Source organism: Nelumbo lutea, chromosome 4 (assembly GCF_056320005.1).
Source record: "Nelumbo lutea isolate HS-2025 chromosome 4, American lotus-T2T, whole genome shotgun sequence".
NCBI classification, from domain to species: domain Eukaryota; kingdom Viridiplantae; phylum Streptophyta; class Magnoliopsida; order Proteales; family Nelumbonaceae; genus Nelumbo; species Nelumbo lutea.
The window spans coordinates 51,659,779-51,683,215 of NC_142687.1; the positions used below are offsets into that span (position 1 = coordinate 51,659,779).

General features: G+C 45.4%; 8 non-coding genes and 41 pseudogenes across 8 annotated transcripts; all 49 read right to left on the minus strand.

Moving 5' to 3' along the window:
- Window positions 1-171: 171 nt before the first annotated feature.
- LOC148857408 (5S ribosomal RNA) lies at window positions 172-290 on the minus strand (annotated as a pseudogene).
- Window positions 291-649: 359 nt separating this feature from the next.
- LOC148857409 (5S ribosomal RNA) lies at window positions 650-767 on the minus strand (annotated as a pseudogene).
- A 359-nt stretch (window positions 768-1,126) lies between these two features.
- Window positions 1,127-1,244, minus strand: LOC148857410 (5S ribosomal RNA; annotated as a pseudogene).
- A 359-nt stretch (window positions 1,245-1,603) lies between these two features.
- LOC148857411 (5S ribosomal RNA) lies at window positions 1,604-1,722 on the minus strand (annotated as a pseudogene).
- Window positions 1,723-2,081: 359 nt separating this feature from the next.
- On the minus strand, window positions 2,082-2,199 carry LOC148857412 (5S ribosomal RNA; annotated as a pseudogene).
- Window positions 2,200-2,558: 359 nt separating this feature from the next.
- On the minus strand, window positions 2,559-2,677 carry LOC148857413 (5S ribosomal RNA; annotated as a pseudogene).
- Window positions 2,678-3,036: 359 nt separating this feature from the next.
- Window positions 3,037-3,154, minus strand: LOC148857414 (5S ribosomal RNA; annotated as a pseudogene).
- A 359-nt stretch (window positions 3,155-3,513) lies between these two features.
- Window positions 3,514-3,632, minus strand: LOC148857415 (5S ribosomal RNA; annotated as a pseudogene).
- Window positions 3,633-3,991: 359 nt separating this feature from the next.
- On the minus strand, window positions 3,992-4,109 carry LOC148857416 (5S ribosomal RNA; annotated as a pseudogene).
- Window positions 4,110-4,468: 359 nt separating this feature from the next.
- On the minus strand, window positions 4,469-4,587 carry LOC148857417 (5S ribosomal RNA; annotated as a pseudogene).
- A 359-nt stretch (window positions 4,588-4,946) lies between these two features.
- Window positions 4,947-5,064, minus strand: LOC148857418 (5S ribosomal RNA; annotated as a pseudogene).
- A 359-nt stretch (window positions 5,065-5,423) lies between these two features.
- On the minus strand, window positions 5,424-5,542 carry LOC148857419 (5S ribosomal RNA). Its single transcript, XR_016098204.1, has one exon. It is a non-coding gene; the product is annotated as a 5S ribosomal RNA (ribosomal RNA).
- Window positions 5,543-5,901: 359 nt separating this feature from the next.
- On the minus strand, window positions 5,902-6,019 carry LOC148857420 (5S ribosomal RNA; annotated as a pseudogene).
- Window positions 6,020-6,378: 359 nt separating this feature from the next.
- On the minus strand, window positions 6,379-6,497 carry LOC148857421 (5S ribosomal RNA). Its single transcript, XR_016098205.1, has one exon. It is a non-coding gene; the product is annotated as a 5S ribosomal RNA (ribosomal RNA).
- Window positions 6,498-6,856: 359 nt separating this feature from the next.
- Window positions 6,857-6,974, minus strand: LOC148857422 (5S ribosomal RNA; annotated as a pseudogene).
- A 359-nt stretch (window positions 6,975-7,333) lies between these two features.
- LOC148857423 (5S ribosomal RNA) lies at window positions 7,334-7,452 on the minus strand (annotated as a pseudogene).
- Window positions 7,453-7,811: 359 nt separating this feature from the next.
- Window positions 7,812-7,929, minus strand: LOC148857424 (5S ribosomal RNA; annotated as a pseudogene).
- A 359-nt stretch (window positions 7,930-8,288) lies between these two features.
- LOC148857425 (5S ribosomal RNA) lies at window positions 8,289-8,406 on the minus strand (annotated as a pseudogene).
- A 359-nt stretch (window positions 8,407-8,765) lies between these two features.
- Window positions 8,766-8,884, minus strand: LOC148857426 (5S ribosomal RNA; annotated as a pseudogene).
- Window positions 8,885-9,242: 358 nt separating this feature from the next.
- On the minus strand, window positions 9,243-9,360 carry LOC148857427 (5S ribosomal RNA; annotated as a pseudogene).
- A 359-nt stretch (window positions 9,361-9,719) lies between these two features.
- Window positions 9,720-9,838, minus strand: LOC148857428 (5S ribosomal RNA; annotated as a pseudogene).
- Window positions 9,839-10,197: 359 nt separating this feature from the next.
- On the minus strand, window positions 10,198-10,315 carry LOC148857429 (5S ribosomal RNA; annotated as a pseudogene).
- Window positions 10,316-10,674: 359 nt separating this feature from the next.
- Window positions 10,675-10,792, minus strand: LOC148857430 (5S ribosomal RNA; annotated as a pseudogene).
- A 359-nt stretch (window positions 10,793-11,151) lies between these two features.
- LOC148857431 (5S ribosomal RNA) lies at window positions 11,152-11,270 on the minus strand. The gene has a single exon (XR_016097885.1). It is a non-coding gene; the product is annotated as a 5S ribosomal RNA (ribosomal RNA).
- Window positions 11,271-11,629: 359 nt separating this feature from the next.
- On the minus strand, window positions 11,630-11,747 carry LOC148857432 (5S ribosomal RNA; annotated as a pseudogene).
- Window positions 11,748-12,106: 359 nt separating this feature from the next.
- Window positions 12,107-12,225, minus strand: LOC148857433 (5S ribosomal RNA; annotated as a pseudogene).
- Window positions 12,226-12,584: 359 nt separating this feature from the next.
- On the minus strand, window positions 12,585-12,702 carry LOC148857434 (5S ribosomal RNA; annotated as a pseudogene).
- A 359-nt stretch (window positions 12,703-13,061) lies between these two features.
- On the minus strand, window positions 13,062-13,179 carry LOC148857435 (5S ribosomal RNA; annotated as a pseudogene).
- Window positions 13,180-13,538: 359 nt separating this feature from the next.
- On the minus strand, window positions 13,539-13,657 carry LOC148857436 (5S ribosomal RNA; annotated as a pseudogene).
- Window positions 13,658-14,016: 359 nt separating this feature from the next.
- Window positions 14,017-14,134, minus strand: LOC148857437 (5S ribosomal RNA; annotated as a pseudogene).
- Window positions 14,135-14,493: 359 nt separating this feature from the next.
- Window positions 14,494-14,612, minus strand: LOC148857438 (5S ribosomal RNA). Its single transcript, XR_016097149.1, has one exon. It is a non-coding gene; the product is annotated as a 5S ribosomal RNA (ribosomal RNA).
- A 359-nt stretch (window positions 14,613-14,971) lies between these two features.
- On the minus strand, window positions 14,972-15,089 carry LOC148857439 (5S ribosomal RNA; annotated as a pseudogene).
- Window positions 15,090-15,448: 359 nt separating this feature from the next.
- Window positions 15,449-15,566, minus strand: LOC148857440 (5S ribosomal RNA; annotated as a pseudogene).
- Window positions 15,567-15,925: 359 nt separating this feature from the next.
- Window positions 15,926-16,044, minus strand: LOC148857441 (5S ribosomal RNA; annotated as a pseudogene).
- A 359-nt stretch (window positions 16,045-16,403) lies between these two features.
- On the minus strand, window positions 16,404-16,521 carry LOC148857442 (5S ribosomal RNA; annotated as a pseudogene).
- A 359-nt stretch (window positions 16,522-16,880) lies between these two features.
- LOC148857443 (5S ribosomal RNA) lies at window positions 16,881-16,998 on the minus strand (annotated as a pseudogene).
- Window positions 16,999-17,356: 358 nt separating this feature from the next.
- On the minus strand, window positions 17,357-17,475 carry LOC148857444 (5S ribosomal RNA; annotated as a pseudogene).
- A 359-nt stretch (window positions 17,476-17,834) lies between these two features.
- Window positions 17,835-17,952, minus strand: LOC148857445 (5S ribosomal RNA; annotated as a pseudogene).
- A 359-nt stretch (window positions 17,953-18,311) lies between these two features.
- On the minus strand, window positions 18,312-18,430 carry LOC148857446 (5S ribosomal RNA). The gene has a single exon (XR_016098206.1). It is a non-coding gene; the product is annotated as a 5S ribosomal RNA (ribosomal RNA).
- A 359-nt stretch (window positions 18,431-18,789) lies between these two features.
- LOC148857447 (5S ribosomal RNA) lies at window positions 18,790-18,907 on the minus strand (annotated as a pseudogene).
- A 358-nt stretch (window positions 18,908-19,265) lies between these two features.
- On the minus strand, window positions 19,266-19,384 carry LOC148857448 (5S ribosomal RNA). Its single transcript, XR_016098207.1, has one exon. It is a non-coding gene; the product is annotated as a 5S ribosomal RNA (ribosomal RNA).
- Window positions 19,385-19,743: 359 nt separating this feature from the next.
- On the minus strand, window positions 19,744-19,861 carry LOC148857449 (5S ribosomal RNA; annotated as a pseudogene).
- Window positions 19,862-20,220: 359 nt separating this feature from the next.
- LOC148857450 (5S ribosomal RNA) lies at window positions 20,221-20,339 on the minus strand. The gene has a single exon (XR_016098208.1). It is a non-coding gene; the product is annotated as a 5S ribosomal RNA (ribosomal RNA).
- A 359-nt stretch (window positions 20,340-20,698) lies between these two features.
- LOC148857451 (5S ribosomal RNA) lies at window positions 20,699-20,816 on the minus strand (annotated as a pseudogene).
- Window positions 20,817-21,175: 359 nt separating this feature from the next.
- On the minus strand, window positions 21,176-21,294 carry LOC148857452 (5S ribosomal RNA). The gene has a single exon (XR_016097150.1). It is a non-coding gene; the product is annotated as a 5S ribosomal RNA (ribosomal RNA).
- A 359-nt stretch (window positions 21,295-21,653) lies between these two features.
- Window positions 21,654-21,771, minus strand: LOC148857453 (5S ribosomal RNA; annotated as a pseudogene).
- Window positions 21,772-22,130: 359 nt separating this feature from the next.
- LOC148857454 (5S ribosomal RNA) lies at window positions 22,131-22,248 on the minus strand (annotated as a pseudogene).
- Window positions 22,249-22,607: 359 nt separating this feature from the next.
- LOC148857455 (5S ribosomal RNA) lies at window positions 22,608-22,726 on the minus strand (annotated as a pseudogene).
- Window positions 22,727-23,085: 359 nt separating this feature from the next.
- LOC148857456 (5S ribosomal RNA) lies at window positions 23,086-23,203 on the minus strand (annotated as a pseudogene).
- Window positions 23,204-23,437: the final 234 nt, after the last annotated feature.

Sequence of the window (23,437 nt, forward strand, 5' to 3'; positions counted from 1 at the left end):
GCCCACAATCCACGACGAACGCCCAAATCCCGGTTTCGCACCGTTCCCACTCAGTAATGAAGATCGAACCGTAAATGCTCCGAGTATCCGGCGCGTTGTTTCCAGTTGTCTCGCCGAAACGGCATATGGAATTTGAAAATAGTAGCTCAAAAATAAAATATTAATAAAATTGGGGTGCAACACGAGGACTTCCTTGGAGTTCACCAATCCTAATACTACTCTCGCCCAAGCACGCTTAACTTCGGAGTTCTGATGGGATCAGGTGTATTAGTGCTGGAATGATCGCACCCGTTTGCTTCTTGCTCGCTTAAATCTTTATGCACTCACTATCTTGCTCCCCTCCATTAATTCTTTCGGACTTGAAAAAATGGTGTATGCAACTTTCCTCCCTTGGTAACCGTGCACAAGCTCCCACGTGAGCGGAGTTATTCCTTTTCAGATCTGCCGCAGCCCCGGATAGATGCAATAATATCACGGGGCCCACAATGCACGACGAATGCCAAAAGCCCGGTTTAGCACCGTTCCCATTCAGTAATGACGATCGTGCCGCAAATGGTCCGAGTATCCGGCGTGTTGTTTCTAGTTGTCTCGCCGAAACGACATATGGAATTTGCAAATAGTATATCAAAAATAAAATATTAATAAAATTGGGGTGCAACACGAGGACTTCCTTGGAGGTCACCAATCTTAGTACTACTCTCGCCAAGAACGCTTAACTTCGGAGTTCAAATGGGATCCGATGCATTAGTGCTGGTATGATCGCACCCATTTTCTTCTTGGACGCTTAAATCTTTATGCGCTCACTATTTAGCTCCCCTCCATTAATTCTTTCAGACTTGAAAAAACGGTGTATGCAACTTTCCTCCCTTGGTACCCGTGCACAAGCTCCCACGTGAGCGGAGTTATTCATTTCCAGATCTGCCGCAGCGCCGGATACATGCAATACTATCACGGGGCCCACAATGCACGATGAACACCAAAAGCCCGGTTTTGCACCGTTCCCATTCAATAAATACGATCGAACCGCAAATGCTCCGAGTATCCGGCGCGTTGTTTCCAGTTGTCTCGCCGAAACGACATATGGAATTTGCAAATAGTATATCAAAAATAAAATATTAATAAAATTGGGGTGCAACACGAGGACTTCCTAGGAGGTCACCAATCTTAGTACTACTCTCGCCAAGCACGCTTAACTTCGGAGTTCAAATGGGATCCGATGCATTAGTGCTTGTATGATCGCAACCATTTTCTTCTTGCACGCTTAAATCTTTATGCACTCACCATTTTGCTCCCCTCCATTAATTCTTTCAGACTTGAAAAAACGGTGTATGCAACTTTCCTGCCTTGGTACCCGTGCACAAGCTCCCACGTGAGCGGAGTTATTCATTTCCAGATCTACCGCAACCCCGGATAGATACAATAATATCGCGCGTACCACAATCCACGACGAACGCCCAAATCCCAGTTATGCACCGTTCCCATTCAGTAATGACGATCGAACCGTAAATGCTCCGAGTATCCGGCGCGTTGTTTCCAGTTGTCTCGCCGAAACGACATATGGAATTTGACAATAGTATATCAAAAATAAAATATTAATAAAATTGGGGTGCAACAAGAGGACATCCTAGGAGTTCACCAATCCTAGTACTACTCTCGCCCAAGCACGCTTAACTTCGGAGTTCTGATGGGATCCGGTGTATTAGTGCTGGTATGATCGCACCCGTTTGCTTCTTGCTCGCTTAAATCTTTATGCACTCACTATCTTGCTCCCCTCCATTAATTCTTTCGGACTTGAAAAAATGGTGTATGCAACTTTCCTCCCTTGGCACCCGTGCACAAGCTCCCACGTGAGCGGAGTTATTCATTTCCAGATCTGCCGCAGCCCCGGAAAGATGCAATACTATCGCGGGGCCCACAATGCACGACGAACACCAAAAGCCCGGTTTTGCACCGTTCCCATTCAATAATGACGATCGAACCGCAAATGCTCCGAGTATCCGGCGCGTTGTTTCCAGTTGTCTCGCCGAAACGACATATGGAATTTGCAAATAGTATATCAAAAATAAAATATTAATAAAATTGGGGTGCAACACGAGGACTTCCTAGGATGTCACCAATCTTACTACTACTCTCGCCAAGAACGCTTAACTTCGGAGTTCAAATGGGATCCGATGCATTAGTGCTTGTATGATCGCACCCATTTTCTTCTTGCACGCTTAAATCTTTATGCACTCACTATTTTGCTCCCCTCCATTAATTCTTTCAGACTTGAAAAAACGGTGTATGCAACTTTCCTACCTTGGTACCTGTGCACAAGCTCCCACGTGAGCGGAGTTATTCATTTCCAGATCTACTGCAGCCCCGGATAGATGCAATTATATCGCGGGGCCCACAATCCACGACGAATGCCCAAATCCCAGTTTTGCACCGTTCCCATTCAGTAATGACGATCGAACCGTAAATGCTCCGAGTATCCGGCGCGTTGTTTCCAGTTGTCTCGCCGAAACGACATATGGAATTTGAAAATAGTATATCAAAAATAAAATATTAATAAAATTGGGGTGCAACACGAGGACTTCCTAGGAGTTCACCAATCCTAGTACTACTCTCGCCCAAGCACGCTTAACTTCGGAGTTCTGATGGGATCCGGTGTATTAGTGCTGGTATGATCTTACCCGATTGCTTCTTGCTCGCTTAAATCTTTATGCACTCACTATCTTGCTCCCCTCCATTAATTCTTTCAGACTTGAAAAAATGGTGGATGCAACTTTCCTCCCTTGGTACCCGTGCACAAGCTCCCACGTGAGCGGAGTTATTCATTTCCAGATCTGCCACAGCCCCGGATAGATGCAATACTATAGCAGGGCCCACAATGCACGACGAACACCAAAAGCCCGGTTTTGCACCGTTCCCATTCAATAATGACGATCGAACCGCAAATGCTCCGAGTATCCGGCGCGTTGTTTCCAGTTGTCTCGCCGAAACGACATATGGAATTTGCAAATAGTATATCAAAAATAAAATATTAATAAAATTGGGGTGCAACACGAGGACTTCCTAGGAGGTCACCAATCTTAGTACTACTCTCGCCAAGAACGCTTAACTTCGGAGTTCAAATGGGATCCGATGCATTAGTGCTTGTATGATCGCACCCATTTTCTTCTTGCACGCTTAAATCTTTATGCACTCACTATTTTGCTCCCCTCGATTAATTCTTTCAGACTTGAAAAAACGGTGTATGCAACTTTCCTCCCTTGGTACCTGTGCACAAGCTCCAACGTGAGCAGAGTTATTCATTTCCAGATCTACCGCAGCCCCGGATAGATGCAATAATATCGCGGGGCCCACAATCCACGACGAACGCCCAAATCCCAGTTTTGCACCGTTCCCATTCAGTAATGACGATCGAACCGTAAATGCTCCGAGTATCCGGCGCGTTGTTTCCAGTTGTCTCGCCGAAACGACATATGGAATTTGAAAATAGTATATCAAAAATAAAATATTAATAAAATTGGGGTGCAACACGAGGACTTCCTAGGAGTTCACCAATCCTAGTACTACTCTCGCCCAAGCACGCTTAACTTCGGAGTTCTGATGGGATCCGGTGTATTAGTGCTGGTATGATCTTACCCGATTGCTTCTTGCTCGCTTAAATCTTTATGCACTCACTATCTTGCTCCCCTCCATTAATTCTTTCAGACTTGAAAAAATGGTGGATGCAACTTTCCTCCCTTGGTACCCGTGCACAAGCTCCCACGTGAGCGGAGTTATTCATTTCCAGATCTGCCACAGCCCCGGATAGATGCAATACTATCGCGGGGCCCACAATGCACGTCGAACACCCAAAGCCCGGTTTTGCACCTTTCCCATTCAATAATGACCAACGAACCGCAAATGCTCCGAGTATCCGGCGCGTTGTTTCCAGTTGTCTCGCCGAAACGACATATGGAATTTGCAAATAGTATATCAATAATAAAATATTAATAAAATTGGGGTGCAACACGAGGACTTCCTAGGAGGTCACCAATCTTAGTACTACTCTCGCCAAGAACGCTTAACTTCGGAGTTCAAATGGGATCCGATGCATTAGTGCTTGTATGATCGCACCCATTTTCTTCTTGCTCGCTTAAATCTTTATGCACTCACTATTTTGCTCCCCTCCATTAATTCTTTCAGACTTGAAAAAATGGTGTATGCAACTTTCCTCCCTTGGTACCCGTGCACAAGCTCCCACGTGAGCGGAGTTATTCATTTCCAAATCTGCCGCAGCCCCGGATAGATGCAATAATATCGCGGGGCCCACAATCCACGACGAACGCCCAAATCCCGGTTTCGCACCGTTCCCACTCAGTAATGAAGATCGAACCGTAAATGCTCCGAGTATCCGGCGCGTTGTTTCCAGTTGTCTCGCCGAAACGACATATGGAATTTGAAAATAGTAGCTCAAAAATAAAATATTAATAAAATTGGGGTGCAACACGAGGACTTCCTTGGAGTTCACCAATCCTAATACTACTCTCGCCCAAGCACGCTTAACTTCGGAGTTCTGATGGGATCCGGTGTATTAGTGCTGGAATGATCGCACCCGATTGCTTCTTGCTCGCTTAAATCTTTATGCACTCACTATCTTGCTCCCCTCCATTAATTCTTTCGGACTTGAAAAAACGGTGTATGCAACTTTCCTCCCTTGGTAACCGTGCACAAGCTCCCACGTGAGCGGAGTTATTCCTTTTCAGATCTGCCGCAGCCCCGGATAGATGCAATACTATCACGGGGCCCACAATGCACGACGAACGCCAAAAGCCCGGTTTAGCACCGTTCCCATTCAGTAATGCCGAACGAACCGCAAATGGTCCGAGTATCCGGCGCGTTGTTTCTAGTTGTCTCGCCGAAACGACATATGGAATTTGCAAATAGTATATCAAAAATAAAATATTAATAAAATTGGGGTGCAACACGAGGACTTCCTAGGAGGTCACCAATCTTAGTACTACTCTCGCCAAGAACGCTTAACTTCGGAGTTCAAATGGGATCCGATGCATTAGTGCTTGTATGATCGCACCCATTTTCTTCTTGCACGCTTAAATCTTTATGCACTCACTATTTTGCTCCCCTCCATTAATTCTTTCAGACTTGAAAAAACGGTGTATGCAACTTTCCTCCCTTGGTACCTGTGCACAAGCTCCCACGTGAGCGGAGTTATTCATTTCCAGATCTACTGCAGCCCCGGATAGATGCAATAATATCGCAGGGCCCACAATCCACGACGAACGCCCAAATCCCGGTTTTGCACCGTTCCCATTCAGTAATGACGATCGAACCGTAAATGCTCCGAGTATCCGGCACGTTGTTTCCAGTTGTCTCGCCGAAACGACATATGGAATTTGAAAATAGTATATCAAAAATAAAATATTAATAAAATTGGGGTGCAACACGAGGACTTCCTAGGAGTTCACCAATCCTAGTACTACTCTCGCCCAAGCACGCTTAACTTCGGAGTTCTGATGGGATCCGGTGTATTAGTGCTGGTATGATCGCACCCGATTGCTTCTTGCTCGCTTAAATCTTTATGCACTCACTATCTTGCTCCCCTCCATTAATTCTTTCAGACTTGAAAAAATGGTGTATGCAACTTTCCTCCCTTGGTACCCGTGCACAAGCTCCCACGTGAGCGGAGTTATTCATTTCCAGATCTGCCACAGCCCCGGATAGATGCAATACTATCGCAGGGCCCACAATGCACGACGAACACCCAAAGCCCGGTTTTGCACCGTTCCCATTCAATAATGACGATCGAACCGCAAATGCTCCGAGTATCCGGCGCGTTGTTTCCAGTTGTCTCGCCGAAACGACATATGGAATTTGCAAATAGTATATCAAAAATAAAATATTAATAAAATTGGGGTGCAACACGAGGACTTCCTAGGAGGTCACCAATCTTAGTACTACTCTCGCCAAGAACGCTTAACTTCGGAGTTCAAATGGGATCCGATGCATTAGTGCTTGTATGATCGCACCCATTTTCTTCTTGCTCGCTTAAATCTTTATGCACTCACTATTTTTCTCCCCTCCATTAATTCTTTCAGACTTGAAAAAACGGTGTATGCAACTTTCCTGCCTTGGTACCTGTGCACAAGCTCCAACGTGAGCAGAGTTATTCATTTCCAGATCTACCGCAGCCCCGGATAGATGCAATAATATCGCGGGGCCCACAATCCACGACGAATGCCCAAATCCCAGTTTTGCACCGTTCCCATTCAGTAATGACGATCGAACCGTAAATGCTCCGAGTATCCGGCGCGTTGTTTCCAGTTGTCTCGCCGAAACGACATATGGAATTTGAAAATAGTATATCAAAAATAAAATATTAATAAAATTGGGGTGCAACACGAGGACTTCCTAGGAGTTCACCAATCCTAGTACTACTCTCGCCCAAGCACGCTTAACTTCGGAGTTCTGATGGGATCCGGTGTATTAGTGCTGGTATGATCGCACCCGATTGCTTCTTGCTCGCTTAAATCTTTATGCACTCACTATCTTGCTCCCCTCCATTAATTCTTTCAGACTTGAAAAAATGGTGTATGCAACTTTCCTCCCTTGGTACCCGTGCACAAGCTCCCACGTGAGCGGAGTTATTCATTTCCAGATCTGCCACAGCCCCGGATAGATGCAATACTATCGCGGGGCCCACAATGCACGTCGAACACCCAAAGCCCGGTTTTGCACCGTTCCCATTCAATAATGACCACCGAACCGCAAATGCTCCGAGTATCCGGCGCGTTGTTTCCAGTTGTCTCGCCGAAACGACATATGGAATTTGCAAATAGTATATAAAAAATAAAATATTAATAAAATTGGGGTGCAACACGAGGACTTCCTAGGAGGTCACCAATCTTAGTACTACTCTCGCCAAGAACGCTTAATTTCGGAGTTCAAATGGGATCCGATGCATTAGTGCTTGTATGATCGCACCCATTTTCTTCTTGCTCGCTTAAATCTTTATGCACTCACTATTTTGCTCCCCTCCATTAATTCTTTCAGACTTGAAAAAACGGTGTATGCAACTTTCCTCCCTTGGTACCCGTGCACAAGCTCCCACGTGAGCGGAGTTATTCATTTCCAGATCTGCCGCAGCCCCGGATAGATAAAATAATATCGCCGGGCCCACAATCCACGACGAACGCCCAAATCCCGGTTTCGCACCGTTCCCACTCAGTAATGAAGATCGAACCGTAAATGCTCCGAGTATCCGGCGCGTTGTTTCCAGTTGTCTCGCCGAAACGGCATATGGAATTTGAAAATAGTAGCTCAAAAATAAAATATTAATAAAATTGGGGTGCAACACGAGGACTTCCTTGGAGTTCACCAATCCTAATACTACTCTCGCCCAAGCACGCTTAACTTCGGAGTTCTGATGGGATCAGGTGTATTAGTGCTGGTATGATCGCACCCGTTTGCTTCTTGCTCGCTTAAATCTTTATGCACTCACTATCTTGCTCCCCTCCATTAATTCTTTCGGACTTGAAAAAATGGTGTATGCAACTTTCCTCCCTTGGTAACCGTGCACAAGCTCCCACGTGAGCGGAGTTATTCCTTTTCAGATCTGCCGCAGCCCCGGATAGATGCAATAATATCACGGGGTCCACAATGCACGACGAATGCCAAAAGCCCGGTTTAGCACCGTTCCCATTCAGTAATGCCGATCGTGCCGCAAATGGTCCGAGTATCCGGCGTGTTGTTTCTAGTTGTCTCGCCGAAACGACATATGGAATTTGCAAATAGTATATCAAAAATAAAATATTAATAAAATTGGGGTGCAACACGAGGACTTCCTTGGAGGTCACCAATCTTAGTACTACTCTCGCCAAGAACGCTTAACTTCGGAGTTCAAATGGGATCCGATGCATTAGTGCTGGTATGATCGCACCCATTTTCTTCTTGCACGCTTAAATCTTTATGCACTCACTATTTTGCTCCCCTCCATTAATTCTTTCAGACTTGAAAAAACGGTGTATGCAACTTTCCTCCCTTGGTACCCGTGCACAAGCTCCCACGTGAGCGGAGTTATTCATTGACAGATCTCCCGCAGCCCGGGATAGATGCAATACTATCGCGGGGCCCACAATGCACGACGAAGACCAAAAGCCCGGTTTTGCACCGTTCCCATTCAATAATGACGATCGAACCGCAAATGCTCCGAGTATCCGGCGCGTTGTTTCCAGTTGTCTTGCCGAAACGACATATGGAATTTGCAAATAGTATATCAAAAATAAAATATTAATAAAATTGGGGTGCAACACGAGGACTTCCTATCAGGTCACCAATCTTAGTACTACTCTCGCCAAGAACGCTTATCTTCGGAGTTCAAATGGGATCCGATGCATTAGTGCTTGTATGATCGCACCCATTTTCTTCTTGCTCGCTTAAATCTTTATGCACTCACTATTTTTCTCCCCTCCATTAATTCTTTCAGACTTGAAAAAAGGGTGTATGCAACTTTCCTCCCTTGGTACCCGTGCACAAGCTCCCACGTGAGCGGAGTTATTCATTTCTATATCTGCCGCATCCCCGGATAGATGCAATAATATCGCGGGGCCCACAATCCACGACGAACGCCCAAATCCCGGTTTTGCACCGTTCCCATTCAGTAACGACGATCGAACCGTAAATGCTCCGAGTATCCGGCACGTTGTTTCCAGTTGTCTCGCCGAAACGACATATGGAATTTGAAAATAGTAGCTCAAAAATAAAATATTAATAAAATTGGGGTGCAACACGAGGACTTCCTTGGAGTTCACCAATCCTAGTACTACTCTCGCCCAAGCACGTTTAACTTCGGAGTTCTGATGGGATCCGGTGTATTAGTGCTGGTATGATCGCACCCGTTTGCTTCTTGCTCGCTTAAATCTTTATGCACTCACTATCTTGCTCCCCTCCATTAATTCTTTCAGACTTGAAAAAATGGTGTATGCAACTTTCCTCCCTTGGCACCCGTGCACAAGCTCCCACGTGAGCGGAGTTATTCATTTCCAGATCTGCCGCAGCCCCGAAAGATGCAATACTATCGCGGGGCCCACAATGCACGACGAACACCCAAAGCCCGGTTTTGCACCGTTCCCATTCAATAATGACGATCGAACCGCAAATGCTCCGAGTATCCGGCGCGTTGTTTCCAGTTGTCTCGCCGAAACGACATATGGAATTTGCAAATAGTATATAAAAAATAAAATATTAATAAAATTGGGCTGCAACACGAGGACTTCCTAGGATGTCACCAATCTTAGTACTACTCTCGCCAAGAACGCTTAATTTCGGAGTTCAAATGGGATCCGATGCATTAGTGCTTGTATGATCGCACCCATTTTCTTCTTGCTCGCTTAAATCTTTATGCACTCACTATTTTTATCCCCTCCATTAATTCTTTCAGACTTGAAAAAACGGTGTATGCAACTTTCCTCCCTTGGTACCCGTGCACAAGCTCCCACGTGAGCGGAGTTATTCATTTCCATATCTGCCGCATCCCCGGATAGATGCAATAATATCGCGGGGCCCACAATCCACGATGAACGCCCAAATCCCGGTTTTGCACCGTTCCCATTCAGTAATAAAGATCGAACCGTAAATGCTCCGAGTATCCGGCACGTTGTTTCCAGTTGTCTCGCCGAAACGACATATGGAATTTGAAAATAGTATATCAAAAATAAAATATTAATAAAATTGGGGTGCAACACGAGGACTTCCTAGGAGTTCACCAATCCTAGTACTACTCTCGCCCAAGCACGCTTAACTTCGGAGTTCTGATGGGATCCGGTGTATTAGTGCGGGTATGATCGTACCCGATTGCTTCTTGCTCGCTTAAATCTTTATGCACTCACTATCTTGCTCCCCTCCATTAATTCTTTCAGACTTGAAAAAATGGTGCATGCAACTTTCCTCCCTTGGTACCCGTGCACAAGCTCCCACCTGAGCGGAGTTATTCATTTCCAGATCTGCCACAGCCCCGGATAGATGCAATACTATAGCAGGGCCCACAATGCACGACGAACACCCAAAGCCCGGTTTTGCACCGTTCCCATTCAATAATGACGATCGAACCGCAAATGCTCCGAGTATCCGGCGCGTTGTTTCCAGTTGTCTCGCCGAAATGACATATGGAATTTGTAAATAGTATATCAAAAATAAAATATTAATAAAATTGGGGTGCAACACGAGGACTTCCTATCAGGTCACCAATCTTAGTACTACTCTCGCCAAGAACGCTTATCTTCGGAGTTCAAATGGGATCCGATGCATTAGTACTTGTATGATCGCACACATTTTCTTCTTGCTCGCTTAAATCTTTATGCACTCACTATTTTTCTCCCCTCCATTAATTCTTTCAGACTTGAAAAAACGGTGTATGCAACTTTCCTCCCTTGGTACCCGTGCACAAACTCCCACGTGAGCGGAGTTATTCATTTCCAAATCTGCCGCAGCCCTGGATAGATGCAATACTATCGCGGGGCCCACAATGCACGACGAACACCCAAAGCCCGGTTTTGCACCGTTCCCATTCAATAATGACGAACGAACCGCAAATGGTCCGAATATCCGGCGCGTTGTTTCCAGTTGTCTCGCCGAAACGACATATGGAATTTGCAAATAGTATATCAAAAATAAAATATTAATAAAATTGGGGTGCAACACGAGGACTTCCTAGGAGGTCACCAATCTTAGTACTACTCTCGCCAAGAACGCTTAACTTCGGAGTTCAAATGGGATCCGATGCATTAGTGCTTGTATGATCGCACCCATTTTCTTCTTGCACGCTTAAATCTTTATGCACTCACTATTTTGCTCCCCTCCATTAATTCTTTCAGACTTGAAAAAACGGTGTATGCAACTTTCCTCCCTTGGTACCCGTGCACAAGCTCCCACGTGAGCGGAGTTATTCATTTCCAGATCTACCGCAGCCCCGGATAGATGCAATAATATCGCGGGGCCCACAATCCACGACGAACGCCCAAATCCCAGTTTTGCACCATTCCCATTCAGTAATGACGATCGAACCGTAAATGCTCCGAGTATCCGGCGCGTTGTTTCCAGTTGTCTCGCCGAAACGACATATGGAATTTGAAAATAGTATATCAAAAATAAAATATTAATAAAATTGGGATGCAACACGAGGACTTCCTAGGAGTTCACAAATCCTAGTACTACTCTCGCCCAAGCACGCTTAACTTCGGAGTTCTGATGGGATCCGGTGTATTAGTGCTGGTATGATCGCACCCGTTTGCTTCTTGCTCGCTTAAATCTTTATGCACTCACTATCTTGCTCCCCTCCATTAATTCTTTCGGACTTGAAAAAATGGTGTATGCAACTTTCCTCCCTTGGCACCCGTGCACAAGCTCCCACGTGAGCGGAGTTATTCATTTCCAGATCTGCCGCAGCCCCGGATAGATGCAATACTATCGCGGGGCCCACAATGCACGACGAACACCCAAAGCCCGGTTTTGCACCGTTCCCATTCAATAATGACGATCGAACCGCAAATGCTCCGAGTATCCGGCGCGTTGTTTCCAGTTGTCTCGCCGAAACGACATATGGAATTTGCAAATAGTATATAAAAAATAAAATATTAATAAAATTGGGGTGCAACACGAGGACTTCCTAGGAGGTCACCAATCTTAGTACTACTCTCGCCAAGAACGCTTAATTTCGGAGTTCAAATGGGATCCGATGCATTAGTGCTTGTATGATCGCACCCATTTTCTTCTTGTTCGCTTAAATCTTTATGCACTCACTATTTTGCTCCCCTCCATTAATTCTTTCAGACATGAAAAAACGGTGTATGCAACTTTCCTCCCTTGGTACCCGTCCACAAGCTCCCACGTGAGCGGAGTTATTCATTTCCAGATCTGCCGCAGCCCCGGATAGATAAAATAATATCGCCGGGCCCACAATCCACGACGAACGCCCAAATCCCGGTTTTGCACCGTTCCCATTAAGTAATAAAGATCGAACCGTAAATGCTCCAAGTATCCGGCGCGTTGTTTCCAGTTGTCTCGCCGAAACGACCTATGGAATTTGAAAATAGTAGCTCAAAAATAAAATATTAATAAAATTGGGGTGCAACACGAGGACTTCCTTGGAGTTCACCAATCCTAATACTACTCTCGCCCAAGCACGCTTAACTTCGGAGTTCTGATGGGATCCGGTGTATTAGTGCTGGTATGATCGCACCCGTTTGCTTCTTGCTCGCTTAAATCTTTATGCACTCACTATCTTGCTCCCCTCCATTAATTCTTTCGGACTTGAAAAAATGGTGTATGCAACTTTCCTCCCTTGGTAACCGTGCACAAGCTCCCACGTGAGCGGAGTTATTCCTTTTCAGATCTGCCGCAGCCCCGGATAGATGCAATAATATCGCGGGGCCCACAATGCACGACGAATGCCAAAAGCCCGGTTTAGCACCGTTCCCATTCAGTAATGACGATCGTGCCGCAAATGGTCCGAGTATCCAGCGTGTTGTTTCTAGTTGTCTCGCCGAAACGACATATGGAATTTGCAAATAGTATATCAAAAATAAAATATTAATAAAATTGGGGTGCAACACGAGGACTTCCTTGGAGGTCACCAATCTTAGTACTACTCTCGCCAAGAACGCTTAACTTCGGAGTTCAAATGGGATCCGATGCATTAGTGCTGGTATGATCGCACCCATTTTCTTCTTGCACGCTTAAATCTTTATGCACTCTCTATTTTGCTCCCCTCCATTAATTCTTTCAGACTTGAAAAAACAGTGTATGCAACTTTCCTCCCTTGGTACCCGTGCACTAGCTCCCACGTGAGCGGAGTTATTCATTTCCAGATCTGCCGCAGCCCCGGATAGATGCAATAATATCACAGGGCCCACAATCCACGACGAACGCCCAAATCCCGGTTTTGCACCGTTCCCATTCAGTAACGACGATCGAACCGTAAATGCTCTGAGTATCCAGCACGTTGTTTCCAGTTGTCTCGCCGAAACGACATATGGAATTTGAAAATAGTATATCAAAAATAAAATATTAATAAAATTGGGGTGCAACACGAGGACTTCCTATCAGGTCACCAATCTTAGTACTACTCTCGCCAAGAACGCTTATCTTCGGAGTTCAAATGGGATCCGATGCATTAGTGCTTGTATGATCGCACCCATTTTCTTCTTGCTCGCTTAAATCTTTACGCACTCACTATTTTTCTCCCCTCCATTAATTCTTTCAGACTTGAAAAAATGGTGTATGCAACTTTCCTCCCTTGGTACCCGTGCACAAGCTCCCACGTGAGCAGAGTTATTCATTTCCAGATCTGCCGCAGCCCCGGATAGATGCAATAATATCGCAGGGCCCACAATCCACGACGAACGCCCAAATCCCGGTTTTGCACCGTTCCCATTCAGTAACGACGATCGAACCGTAAATGCTCTGAGTATCCGGCACGTTGTTTCCAGTTGTCTCGCCGAAACGACATTTGGAATTTGAAAATAGTATATCAAAAATAAAATATTAATAAAATTGGGGTGCAACACGAGGACTTCCTAGGAGTTCACCAATCCTAGTACTTCTCTCGCCCAAGCACGCTTAACTTCGGAGTTCTGATGGGATCCGGTGTATTAGTGCTGGTATGATCGCACCCGATTGCTTCTTGCTCGCTTAAATCTTTATGCACTCACTATTTTGCTCCCCTCCATTAATTCTTTCAGACATGAAAAAATGGTGTATGCAACTTTCCTCCCTTGGTAACCGTGCACAAGCTCCCACGTGAGCGGAGTTATTCATTTCCAGATCTGCCACAGCCCCGGATAGATGCAATACTATAGCAGGGCCCACAATGCACGACGAACACCCAAAGCCCGGTTTTGCACCGTTCCCATTCAATAATGACGATCGAACCGCAAATGCTCCGAGTATCCGGCGCGTTGTTTCCAGTTGTCTCGCCGAAACGACATATGGAATTGGCAAATAGTATATCAAAAATAAAATATTAATAAAATTGGGGTGCAACACGAGGACTTCCTAGGAGGTCACCAATCTTAGTACTACTCTCGCCAAGAACGCTTAACTTCGGAGTTCAAATGGGATCCGATGCATTAGTGCTTGTATGATCACACCCATTTTCTTCTTGCTCGCTTAAATCTTTATGCACTCACTATTTTGCTCCCCTCCATTAATTCTTTCAGACTTGAAAAAATGGTGTATGCAACTTTCCTCCCTTGGTACCCGTGCACAAGCTCCCACGTGAGCGGAGTTATTCATTTCCAGATCTGCCGCAGCCCCGGATAGATGCCATAATATCGCAGGGCCCACAATCCACGACGAACGCCCAAATCCCGATTTTGCACCGTTCCCATTCAGTAATGACGATCGAACCGTAAATGCTCCGAGTATCCGGCGCGTTGTTTCCAGTTGTCTCGCCGAAACGACATATGGAATTTGCAAATAGTATATTAAAAATAAAATATTAATAAAATTGGGGTGCAACACGAGGACTTCCTAGGAGGTCACCAATCCTAGTACTACTCTCGCCCAAGCACGCTTAACTTCGGAGTTCTGATGGGATCCGGTGTATTAGTGCTGGTATGATCGCACCCGTTTGCTTCTTGCTCGCCTAAATCTTTATGCACTCACTATCTTGCTCCCCTCCATTAATTCTTTCGGACTTGAAAAAATGGTGTATGCAACTTTCCTCCCTTGGTAACCGTGCACAAGCTCCCACGTGAGCGGAGTTATTCCTTTCCAGATCTGCCGCAGCCCCGGATAGATGCAATAATATCATGGGGCCCACAATGCACGACGAATGCCAAAAGCCCGGTTATGCACCGTTCCCATTCAGTAATGACAATCGTGCCGCAAATGGTCCGAGTATCCGGCGTGTTGTTTCTAGTTGTCTCGCCGAAACGACATATGGAATTTGCAAATAGTATATCAAAAATAAAATATTAATAAAATTGGGGTGCAACACGAGGACTTCCTATCAGGTCACCAATCTTAGTACTACTCTCGCCAAGAACGCTTATCTTCGGAGTTCAAATGGGATCCGATGCATTAGTGCTTGTATGATCGCACCCATTTTCTTCTTGCTCGCTTAAATCTTTATGCACTCACTATTTTTCTCCCCTCCATTAATTCTTTCAGACTTGAAAAAACGGTGTATGCAACTTTCCTCCCTTGGTACCCGTGCCCAAACTCCCACGTGAGCGGAGTTATTCATTTCCAGATCTGCCGCAGCCCCGGATAGATGCAATAATATCGCAGGGCCCACAATCCACGACGAACGCCCAAATCCCGGTTTTGCACCGTTCCCATTCAGTAACGACGATCGAACCGTAAATGCTCTGAGTATCCGGCACGTTGTTTCCAGTTGTCTCGCCGAAACGACATATGGAATTTGAAAATAGTATATCAAAAATAAAATATTAATAAAATTGGGGTGCAACACGAGGACTACCTATCAGGTCACCAATCTTAGTACTACTCTCGCCAAGAACGCTTATCTTCGGAGTTCAAATGGGATCCGATGCATTAGTGCTTGTATGATCGCACCCATTTTCTTCTTGCTCGCTTAAATCTTTACGCACTCACTATTTTTCTCCCCTCCATTAATTCTTTCAGACTTGAAAAAACGGTGTATGCAACTTTCCTCCCTTGGTACCCGTGCACAAGCTCCCACGTGAGCGGAGTTATTCATTTCCATATCTGCCGCATCCCCGGATAGATGCAATAATATCGCGGGGCCCACAATCCACGACGAACGCCCAAATCCCGGTTTTGCACCGTTCCCATTCAGTAACGACGATCGAACCGTAAATGCTCCGAGTATCCGGCACGTTGTTTCCAGTTGTCTCGCCAAAACGACATATGGAATTTGAAAATAGTATATCAAAAATAAAATATTAATAAAATTGGGGTGCAACACGAGGACTTCCTAGGAGTTCACCAATCCTAGTACTACTCTCGCCCAAGCACGCTTAACTTCGGAGTTCTGATGGGATCCGGTGTATTAGTGCTGGTATGATCTTACCCGATTGCTTATTGCTCGCTTAAATCTTTATGCACTCACTATCTTGCTCCCCTCCATTAATTCTTTCAGACTTGAAAAAATGGTGTATGCAACTTTCCTCCCTTGGTACCCGTGCACAAGCTCCCACGTGAGCGGAGTTATTCATTTCCAGATCTGCCACAGCCCCGGATAGATGCAATACTATAGCAGGGCCCACAATGCACGATGAACACCAAAAGCCCGGTTTTGCACCGTTCCCATTCCATAATGACGATCGAACCGCATATGCTCCGAGTATCCGGCGCGTTGTTTCCAGTTGTCTCGCCGAAACGACATATGGAATTTGCAAATAGTATATCAAAAATAAAATATTAATAAAATTGGGGTGCAACATGAGGACTTCCTATCAGGTCACCAATCTTAGTACTACTCTCGCCAAGAACGCTTATCTTCGGAGTTCAAATGGGATCCGATGCATTAGTGCTTGTATGATCGCACCCATTTTCTTCTTGCTCGCTTAAATCTTTATGCACTCACTATTTTTCTCCCCTCCATTAATTCTTTCAGACTTGAAAAAACGGTGTATGCAACTTTCCTCCCTTGGTACCCGTGCACAAACTCCCACGTGAGCGGAGTTATTCATTTCCAAATCTGCCGCAGCCCTGGATAGATGCAATAATATCGCAGGGCCCACAATCCACGACGAACGCCCAAATCCCGGTTTTGCACCGTTCCCATTCAGTAATGACGATCGAACCGTAAATGCTCCGAGTATCCGGCGCGTTGTTTCCAGTTGTCTCGCCGAAACGACATATGGAATTTGCAAATAGTATATCAAAAATAAAATATTAATAAAATTGGGGTGCAACACGAGGACTTCCTATCAGGTCACCAATCTTAGTACTACTCTCGCCAAGAACGCTTATCTTCGGAGTTCAAATGGGATCCGATGCATTAGTGCTTGTATGATCGCACCCATTTTCTTCTTGCTCGCTTAAATCTTTATGCACTCACTATTTTTCTCCCCTCCATTAATTCTTTCAGACTTGAAAAAACGGTGTATGCAACTTTCCTCCCTTGGTACCCGTGCACAAACTCCCACGTGAGCGGAGTTATTCATTTCCAAATCTGCCGCAGCCCTGGATAGATGCAATAATATCGCGGGGCCCACAATCCACGACGAACGCCCAAATCCCGATTTTGCACCGTTCCCATTCAGTAATGACGATCGAACCGTAAATGCTCCGAGTATCCAGCAGTTGTTTCCAGTTGTCTCGCCGAAACGACATATGGAATTTGAAAATAGTATATCAAAAATAAAATATTAATAAAATTGGGGTGCAACATGAGGACTTCCTAGGAGTTCACCAATCCTAGTACTACTCTCGCCCAAGCACGCTTCACTTCGGAGTTCTGATGGGATCCGGTGTATTAGTGCTGGTATGATCGCACCCGATTGCTTCTTGCTCGCTTAAATCTTTATGCACTCACTATCTTGCTCCCCTCCATTAATTCTTTCAGACTTGAAAAAACGGTGTATGCAACTTTCCTCCCTTGGTACCCGTGCACAAGCTCCCACGTGAGCGGAGTTATTCATTTCCAGATCTGCCTCAGCCCCGGATAGATGCAATACTATCGCGGGGCCCACAATGCACGACGAACACCCAAAGCCCGGTTTTGCACCGTTCCCATTCAATAATGACGAACGAACCGCAAATGGTCCGAGTATCCGGCGCGTTGTTTCCAGTTGTCTCGCCGAAACGACATATGGAATTTGCAAATAGTATATCAAAAATAAAATATTAATAAAATTGGGGTGCAACACGAGGACTTCCTAGGAGGTCACCAATCTTAGTACTACTCTCGCCAAAAACGCTTAACTTCGGAGTTCAAATGGGATCCGATGCATTAGTGCTTGTATGATCGCACCCATTTTCTTCTTGCACGCTTAAATCTTTATGCACTCACTATTTTGCTCCCCTCCATTAATTCTTTCAGACTTGAAAAAATGGTGTATGCAACTTTCCTCCCTTGGTACCCGTGCACAAGCTCCCACGTGAGCAGAGTTATTCATTTCCAGATCTGCCGCAGCCCCGGATAGATGCAATAATATCGCAGGGCCCACAATCCACGACGAACGCCCAAATCCCGGTTTTGCACCGTTCCCATTCAGTAACGACGATCGAACCGTAAATGCTCTGAGTATCCGGCACGTTGTTTCCAGTTGTCTCGCCGAAACGACATATGGAATTTGAAAATAGTATATCAAAAATAAAATATTAATAAAATTGGGGTGCAACACGAGGACTTCCTAGGAGTTCACCAATCCTAGTACTACTCTCGCCCAAGCACGCTTAACTTCGGAGTTCTGATGGGATCCGGTGTATTAGTGCTGGTATGATCGCACCCGATTGCTTCTTGCTCGCTTAAATCTTTATGCACTCACTATCTTGCTCCCCTCCATTAATTCTTTCAGACATGAAAAAATGGTGTATGCAACTTTCCTCCCTTGGTAACCGTGCACAAGCTCCCACGTGAGCGGAGTTATTCATTTCCAGATCTGCCACAGCCCCGGATAGATGCAATACTATAGCAGGGCCCACAATGCACGACGAACACCCAAAGCCCGGTTTTGCACCGTTCCCATTCAATAATGACGATCGAACCGCAAATGCTCCGAGTATCCGGCGCGTTGTTTCCAGTTGTCTCGCCGAAACGACATATGGAATTGGCAAATAGTATATCAAAAATAAAATATTAATAAAATTGGGGTGCAACACGAGGACTTCCTAGGAGGTCACCAATCTTAGTACTACTCTCGCCAAGAACGCTTAACTTCGGAGTTCAAATGGGATCCGATGCATTAGTGCTTGTATGATCACACCCATTTTCTTCTTGCTCGCTTAAATCTTTATGCACTCACTATTTTGCTCCCCTCCATTAATTCTTTCAGACTTGAAAAAATGGTGTATGCAACTTTCCTCCCTTGGTACCCGTGCACAAACTCCCACGTGAGCGGAGTTATTCATTTCCAAATCTGCCGCAGCCCTGGATAGATGCAATAATATCGCGGGGCCCACAATCCACGACGAACGCCCAAATCCCGGTTTTGCACCGTTCCCATTCAGTAATGACGATCGAACCGTAAATGCTCCGAGTATCCAGCAGTTGTTTCCAGTTGTCTCGCCGAAACGACATATGGAATTTGAAAATAGTATATCAAAAATAAAATATTAATAAAATTGGGGTGCAACACGAGGACTTCCTAGGAGTTCACCAATCCTAGTACTACTCTCGCCCAAGCACGCTTAACTTCGGAGTTCTGATGGGATCCGGTGTATTAGTGCTGGTATGATCGCACCCGATTGCTTCTTGCTCGCTTAAATCTTTATGCACTCACTATCTTGCTCCCCTCCATTAATTCTTTCAGACTTGAAAAAACGGTGTATGCAACTTTCCTCCCTTGGTACCCGTGCACAAGCTCCCACGTGAGCGGAGTTATTCATTTCCAGATCTGCCTCAGCCCCGGATAGATGCAATACTATCGCGGGGCCCACAATGCACGACGAACACCCAAAGCCCGGTTTTGCACCGTTCCCATTCAATAATGACGAACGAACCGCAAATGGTCCGAGTATCCGGCGCGTTGTTTCCAGTTGTCTCGCCGAAACGACATATGGAATTTGCAAATAGTATATCAAAAATAAAATATTAATAAAATTGGGGTGCAACACGAGGACTTCCTAGGAGGTCACCGATCTTAGTACTACTCTCGCCAAGAACGCTTAACTTCGGAGTTCAAATGGGATCCGATGCATTAGTGCTTGTATGATCACACCCATTTTCTTCTTGCTCGCTTAAATCTTTATGCACTCACTATTTTGCTCCCCTCCATTAATTCTTTCAGACTTGAAAAAATGGTGTATGCAACTTTCCTCCCTTGGTACCCGTGCACAAGCTCCCACGTGAGCAGAGTTATTCATTTCCAGATCTGCCGCAGCCCCGGATAGATGCAATAATATCGCAGGGCCCACAATCCACGACGAACGCACAAATCCCGGTTTTGCACCGTTCCCATTCAGTAACGACGATCGAACCGTAAATGCTCTGAGTATCCGGCACGTTGTTTCCAGTTGTCTCGCCGAAACGACATATGGAATTTGAAAATAGTATATCAAAAATAAAATATTAATAAAATTGGGGTGCAACACGAGGACTTCCTAGGAGTTCACCAATCCTAGTACTACTCTCGCCCAAGCACGCTTAACTTCGGAGTTCTGATGGGATCCGGTGTATTAGTGCTGGTATGATCGCACCCGATTGCTTCTTGCTCGCTTAAATCTTTATGCACTCACTATCTTGCTCCCCTCCATTAATTCTTTCAGACATGAAAAAATGGTGTATGCAACTTTCCTCCCTTGGTAACCGTGCACAAGCTCCCACGTGAGCGGAGTTATTCATTTCCAGATCTGCCACAGCCCCGGATAGATGCAATACTATAGTAGGGCCCACAATGCACGACGAACACCCAAAGCCCGGTTTTGCACCGTTCCCATTCAATAATGACGATCGAACCGCAAATGCTCCGAGTATCCGGCGCGTTGTTTCCAGTTGTCTCGCCGAAACGACATATGGAATTGGCAAATAGTATATCAAAAATAAAATATTAATAAAATTGGGGTGCAACACGAGGACTTCCTAGGAGGTCACCAATCTTAGTACTACTCTCGCCAAGAACGCTTAACTTCGGAGTTCAAATGGGATCCGATGCATTAGTGCTTGTATGATCACACCCATTTTCTTCTTGCTCGCTTAAATCTTTATGCACTCACTATTTTGCTCCCCTCCATTAATTCTTTCAGACTTGAAAAAATGGTGTATGCAACTTTCCTCCCTTGGTACCCGTGCACAAGCTCCCACGTGAGTGGAGTTACTCATTTCCAGATCTGCCGCAGCCCCGGATCGATGCAATAATATCGCAGGGCCCACAATCCACGACGAACGCCCAAATCCCGATTTTGCACCGTTCCCATTCAGTAATGACGATCGAACCGTAAATGCTCCGAGTATCCGGCGCGTTGTTTCCAGTTGTCTCGCCGAAACGACATATGGAATTTGCAAATAGTATATTAAAAATAAAATATTAATAAAATTGGGGTGCAACACGAGGACTTCCTAGGAGGTCACCAATCCTAGTACTACTCTCGCCCAAGCACGCTTAACTTCGGAGTTCTGATGGGATCCGGTGTATTAGTGCTGGTATGATCGCACCCGTTTGCTTCTTGCTCGCCTAAATCTTTATGCACTCACTATCTTGCTCCCCTCCATTAATTCTTTCGGACTTGAAAAAATGGTGTATGCAACTTTCCTCCCTTGGTAACCGTGCACAAGCTCCCACGTGAGCGGAGTTATTCCTTTCCAGATCTGCCGCAGCCCCGGATAGATGCAATAATATCATGGGGCCCACAATGCACGACGAATGCCAAAAGCCCGGTTATGCACCGTTCCCATTCAGTAATGACAATCGTGCCGCAAATGGTCCGAGTATCCGGCGTGTTGTTTCTAGTTGTCTCGCCGAAACGACATATGGAATTTGCAAATAGTATATCAAAAATAAAATATTAATAAAATTGGGGTGCAACACGAGGACTTCCTATCAGGTCACCAATCTTAGTACTACTCTCGCCAAGAACGCTTATCTTCGGAGTTCAAATGGGATCCGATGCATTAGTGCTTGTATGATCGCACCCATTTTCTTCTTGCTCGCTTAAATCTTTATGCACTCACTATTTTTCTCCCCTCCATTAATTCTTTCAGACTTGAAAAAACGGTGTATGCAACTTTCCTCCCTTGGTAACCGTGCACAAGCTCCCACGTGAGCGGAGTTATTCATTTCCAGATCTGCCGCAGCCCCGGATAGATGCAATAATATCGCAGGGCCCACAATCCACGACGAACGCCCAAATCCCGGTTTTTCACCGTTCCCATTCAGTAACGACGATCGAACCGTAAATGCTCTGAGTATCCGGCACGTTGTTTCCAGTTGTCTCGCCGAAACGACATATGGAATTTGAAAATAGTATATCAAAAATAAAATATTAATAAAATTGGGGTGCAACACGAGGACTACCTATCAGGTCACCAATCTTAGTACTACTCTCGCCAAGAACGCTTATCTTCGGAGTTCAAATGGGATCCGATGCATTAGTGCTTGTATGATCGCACCCATTTTCTTCTTGCTCGCTTAAATCTTTACGCACTCACTATTTTTCTCCCCTCCATTAATTCTTTCAGACTTGAAAAAACGGTGTATGCAACTTTCCTCCCTTGGTACCCGTGCACAAGCTCCCACGTGAGCGGAGTTATTCATTTCCATATCTGCCGCATCCCCGGATAGATGCAATAATATCGCGGGGCCCACAATCCACGACGAACGCCCAAATCCCGGTTTTGCACCGTTCCCATTCAGTAACGACGATCGAACCGTAAATGCTCCAAGTATCCGGCACGTTGTTTCCAGTTGTCTCGCCAAAACGACATATGGAATTTGAAAATAGTATATCAAAAATAAAATATTAATAAAATTGGGGTGCAACACGAGGACTTCCTAGGAGTTCACCAATCCTAGTACTACTCTCGCCCAAGCACGCTTAACTTCGGAGTTCTGATGGGATCCGGTGTATTAGTGCTGGTATGATCTTACCCGATTGCTTATTGCTCGCTTAAATCTTTATGCACTCACTATCTTGCTCCCCTCCATTAATTCTTTCAGACTTGAAAAAATGGTGTATGCAACTTTCCTCCCTTGGTACCCGTGCACAAGCTCCCACGTGAGCGGAGTTATTCATTTCCAGATCTGCCACAGCCCCGGATAGATGCAATACTATAGCAGGGCCCACAATGCACGACGAACACCAAAAGCCCGGTTTTGCACCGTTCCCATTCCATAATGACGATCGAACCGCATATGCTCCGAGTATCCGGCGCGTTGTTTCCAGTTGTCTCGCCGAAACGACATATGGAATTTGCAAATAGTATATCAAAAATAAAATATTAATAAAATTGGGGTGCAACACGAGGACTTCCTATCAGGTCACCAATCTTAGTACTACTCTCGCCAAGAACGCTTATCTTCGGAGTTCAAATGGGATCCGATGCATTAGTGCTTGTATGATCGCACCCATTTTCTTCTTGCTCGCTTAAATCTTTATGCACTCACTATTTTTCTCCCCTCCATTAATTCTTTCAGACTTGAAAAAACGGTGTATGCAACTTTCCTCCCTTGGTACCCGTGCACAAACTCCCACGTGAGCGGAGTTATTGATTTCCAAATCTGCCGCAGCCCTGGATAGATGCAATAATATCGCGGGGCCCACAATCCACGACGAACGCCCAAATCCCGGTTTTGCACCGTTC